The sequence below is a fragment of the Melanotaenia boesemani genome, chromosome 19 (assembly GCF_017639745.1).
Source record: "Melanotaenia boesemani isolate fMelBoe1 chromosome 19, fMelBoe1.pri, whole genome shotgun sequence".
Lineage (NCBI taxonomy): Eukaryota > Metazoa > Chordata > Actinopteri > Atheriniformes > Melanotaeniidae > Melanotaenia > Melanotaenia boesemani.
Genome location: NC_055700.1, coordinates 12,131,105 through 12,136,577, shown reverse-complemented (window position 1 = coordinate 12,136,577; position 5,473 = coordinate 12,131,105).

The following is a 5,473-nucleotide window of genomic DNA, read 5'->3' as shown; positions in this document are numbered from 1 at the left end:
ATCTTTTACTGATGTGTGGAAACTCCGGGGTTTGTCCACGGTGGGCTGGAAGTCAGTCCCTCCCATCCCTCCCTCCTTCAGCCCAGACAGAGAGGCTGCTGAGGGGTCACTTCAGCCCACCAGGCATCACATGCAGAAGGTTCGTCGAAGTTCAACATATGTCTCAATAACTATTTATTATTATTTAATTTGTGGTTTACAGCAACCCAGTTTGCTGAGGCTATATCATAAAAACAAAAACCGAAACTATTAAAAATATATAAGTAAAAAAATTAAAAGAAGGCAAAATAAAGAAATAAATTTAAAGAAATTAAAACAGAGTAGCAAATTTTCTTGGCAGGTTACATTTTAGATGCCAAATACGTCTCCCTTTTTTGCTTCCCATTTCACTTCTCATATTCTCTCATTTCAGTAAGTGTATAGGGGCAGCAGGGGTGTATGTTATAAGACCTTTTTAAAAAAAGTTTAGGTTTTAAGAAATGATTAATTGATTATATTTTTAAAATGGTTATCTAATGTAAAAAGTAAATGGTCTTTACTTAGATAGTGCTATTATCCAAAGCTCTTTACATATACATCACATTCACCCATTCACACACACATTCACACACTGATGGCGGAAGCTGGCATGCAAGGCGCTCAACCAGGACCCATCAGGAGCTATTATGGGTTCAGTGTCTTGCTCAGGGACACCTCGACATGAACTCTCTGGGCCGGGATCGAACCGGCAACCCTTGGGCTACAGGACGACCACTCTGAGCCATACTGCCCTAAAGTAAAACATCTGTTAAAGCAAACAGCCAATGGTTTTTATTCAATTTATTTTTTATTATGAACAATTGTTTACTTAGCAGGCAATTAGCATTCCTGCTGTCCCAACTTGGAAAAAATGGATGTCTGCAGGATAACCAATTTATAAGCATGTATAATTATACCATATAAAAATAGAAAATCACAAACCAATTGTAGAACACCAGCCAATTTTGGTGACAATGGTTAATAAACCACACTTAATGATGCAACATTTCACAAACAGCCCTACCGTATGTACGATTACAATTACAATGTAATTATAGAACAGTTATACGACTCTGTGCTATATACACGAGAAGCCTAATGGACACAAAGTATATTAAAAAGAAATTTAATAAAACCGACAATGGACTAGAACTGGTACTGGGTGCAGCCATATTGAAATCTGGAATCTTCTCTGCAAATTATAAGTTCAATGTTCAGAAAACATGGTCATTTTGTTATTTTTGATAGTTTTCACTAGAAGTTGTACAGTATGAGTGCTTCCTGTCTTTGGTTCACTGGAAGGGCCTTTTGCTTTCACACTGTTAGTGAACCACACCTGGGTTCACATGCAAGTGAACCATGACTACCAGTTTTCAATTGGACCAGATTTTGTTTCTTTTCTCCACACCAGAGTCTATCAGTGGAAGCAGACCATTGTTAATTTATAACATACCAAATAACGCCAGTGTGAGTGTTCCTTTATGCTTCATTCACAAAAAAAAAGCTTTTTTTTTTTTTTTTTTTGTATCATTGGTAATTTAACATTGCACAGCTGTCACATTTGTTGGTTTTCTGACTCTGACATTAATGCTGCATTCACTTGCACTTGGACATGCAGTGTTTACCCATCTAAAGGTAAGTTTACACTAATGACATGCCACCCCTCTGGCCTGATCCCAGAGAGGTGAGTCCTACACCTCACCAAAATTTTAATCAAGGAGTCCATAAAATACCTAAAAACTGTGAAGAGGTTTGGAAATCAGAAAGTTTTTTTCTTCTTTTTCCCCCCCATAAACTACAAATAACTCCAGGATCTTTGCTGCACACTCACTGATCCTATAGTAATTTTTATTTAATATCATAGCCTATTTATCTTTTGGAGGGGCCATATAGCTCAAATAACAACAGTTTGTTGTGCATGATATCCAGCAGAGTTTTCACACAGAACCTTCACCTATATAACAATGTTATTTAAAGATGTGCCACATTTAGCTAATGTCCAATGAACACAGCCATGTAAAACTCTATTTGCCTTCATGTCTTAAATATAGCTATAGTAAACTTAACTGAAGCCTGCAATTCCAATTACTTTATTCAACAGTTTCTCTGCTGCATTTGTACTTGACTTAGACAAAGACAGACTTAGACAGACAGAGCATGCAGTAGTCTGTACGGGTTGAGGTTAAGATGATTGAGCCCATCCTTTGTTCTGGTTTTTCTACTGTGACCTCATATCCAGGAAGGATGGGCAGGGCTGGTTGCAAGAAGCCTGAGAGGCAGAATGACAGATGATGACTCTTTAAAAACAGATGTGACAAAGTGGAAACTGAACTCTGCAGAGGTTGTCGAGACTTCCCTGACCAAAATGAACACCAAATGACCCGAGTCAAGCTAAAACAATAATTTTCCATCTAAATCCAGAACATGAGCTGAGAATACATCACTCACAAACTGCGCAGAATCACTTTGCTTTACTTTATATGGTGCCACACATTAAGCTGCTTGCAATTTTCCCTAAACAAAGCACATACTGTGCTGTCTCACAGACCAAATAATCAAATAGTGGATATCTTCCAGTGTATGTGGTTATTAACCAAGAGGAATGTTTTGTGTGGTTGAATAAACAGCCGTGGTCTGGCATTGGTCCACCAGCATTGTTACAGTCACAATTCTCAGTCATTTCCTGCCGGTCACACTCTGCCAGCAGCAATGGGAAAGCTAAATAGTTAGTCTGGACCCACAGCAAATCTGGGACCAATCACAGAGTGGGTCCATGTAAAGGCAGCAGGATTAACAGACTGGGAACATGGTTGGAAAATCCTTGGGTTTTTCAGCAAATTTCAGTGATGTGGAGCTCACATCTGCATTTACATAAACATTGGGCCAATTTGAAACCATCAGCAAGTACTAACCCATAATATGTGGCCAGAATAAGTGTGTATTCATAGACTACAGTAGAAGAGCATGGGTGGAGGGTTTTCAGTATTGCAGGACCACCCTCACTAAACTGTTACTCTGGAAGCAGCCACTTCTCTGGTTTTCCTGTCATCTTTGTGAACAGGACAGTAATTTAAGTTCTCTGTAGCTGCATCAGATGTTGTAAGACTCCCCCTAAATTTTCAATGCACCATGTGTGATTTCCTGCCATTAAAATGCTATATTACTTAAGTATACCATACAGACTGCAACCCCTCATTTGCAAGGATGGCACAATATAACTTTCCCTCATTCTGAAAAGCTGTGCCTTACAGATGGCAAAACCATTACCTAGAGAAAGTTTCCACTGCTCAGCCACATTCAGCCCTAGATATTTGACAGTGTGCAGTTTTGTGATATTTTTTAGGTTATGACAGTAAATATCTAAATGCTATGAATGTTGCCATACCTTAATGCTGAACAATTACATGGATGAGAGACCTGAAATCCAGTTTACAATTTTATAAAGCAAAATTTTTCAGCAAAGTCATGTTTACAGGGCAAAATTTAATCATCATGCAATTTTATGCTCTGCCATGACATAACATTCTATGTAGGTGAATATACTATTAAGTTATGAATATAAAAACAACTTGAATGGAGTCAAGTAGTTGTCAATATACATTAAATATAGATCATTTAACCCAAGGTTCTTAACTCTGGACATAAACATATAAAGAAATTCATTATTAATCTTAATGCAGCATAAAAGCGAAGTGCACTTCAAATGTCGATTTGGATAAAGTATTCTGCAGACATTCATAATTGATTATGATGCAGTTTGTGTAAATAGTCATATAGCAGCTTTTCATTCAAAGCAGAAACTCTATGGTTAAGTGAGAATAGATAGAAAAAGATAAGAGCTCTGTGCTTTAATAGCTTTTAGCACTAAAGGTGTATTGCAAAATCTGTTTGGCCAGCTTGGCTGCAGTTATTGCTTTACCAGGGTTTGCCTTGTTCAACCCTTCATTAGAGCGCAAGAGTTGGTTCATGTTCGTGGGCACATCCATGTGCAATTACATGAATGTACTGCCTTTAATTTCACCCTTTCCATTTTGAGGCAAAAACACACCCCATGAGTCTGGGCTTCGAATTTGAGGTGGACCGTCCCCTGCTGCACTGTGGTTTTGTGGTGGTGGTATTTCTAGGCCTGGCGGTCTCTTGCATGCAGCGCAACAGAACAAGGCCATGGTGATGTTTCTGCATGGGGCATAATTTCAGCTGTGGTACAGTTTAGTCTGGGATCTGCCAACTTCAGAGGGCCACACAAATAGAAATAAGTCTTCCATTTTCTGTGGCTGCAGGGATATGTAGTACTCTTACCTTTGGGTCTTCATCCTTGACAGTGAAATGCAGTGCTTGTAATTTTGCATTTTATTGTTTCAGCTGGTAGATTAAGCTGATTTTTTTTTTTTTTTTTTGAGGTTCTGCCAATGGCTCTGACATCAATAATACTACACTGGCTCCTCAACAGACTATCAAATGTCAAACTGGCTGACATTACCTTACAAGCATTAATGGACTAACGTTATGGAAAAAGGTCAGAAGCCACTGATTTTGTGTTATAGACTCATTTTGAAGGCTTCTGTGATAATTACATGTTATCCAGCCAAGATCTCTGCTCTGCTCTGCTTTGCTGTGTGTGAGCACACATTATATTTTGCCCATCTCAATGTGAATGCATGAAATAAAAAAAAAAGTAATGTAATATAATCTTCCCCCTTAAACACCCTCTATTTTATGTAATGTCTTTAAAATTAAAATCTTATATTATTATCAGTTTTTTTTAATTAAGCCAACACTACATTAGTTTCTGATTTGAACATGCCATTCTTCTGGCTGTTTTGATGGCACACTGACATACATTATGCACATTTCTGGGGTCATCATTGCCCTGCAGCGTACCAAGGCTGAGAAACTGCACTTCATAACTTTGTGTTCCAGGCCAGAGCATCGTGTGACAGTTGTGTTTTGCTGTACATTACATGCTAGTAACTGGATATCATAATATTGGCTGATTTGAATGACCACGACTGACTCTGCAAAGTAACACAAGAGGGTATTATGAAAGAAGCAAGGAAGAAAAAAAAAAAAAAAAAGAAAGTGACAGCAAGAGATGAGAGAAACAGATGCTGAATTAGCCACTATTGGGCAAAAATCTGCCAAAGTTCAGTAGTGCTGCTCTAAGTCTCCGTTTACCAAGAGCTTATACAAACTGTAGCAATTAATGACTTAAATAATGCTGATTTTTTTTTTTTACTAATGCTTTATGGAGCCAGTATCTTTGATGCCTGGAAGTGTCCAAATATTCTTCATTTATGATTTAATCTGTTACTGTTCCTCCACTAGTAACCTTAGAGTGTCACTCAAAAATCTCTACCCAAAGACTGTCTAAACTGGGCTGTAGATATACCAGTATGAGTAGATATGCTTCAGCTGCATTAGGTAGTAAAAAAAAATCTGCTTCCTGTCCTTTCCG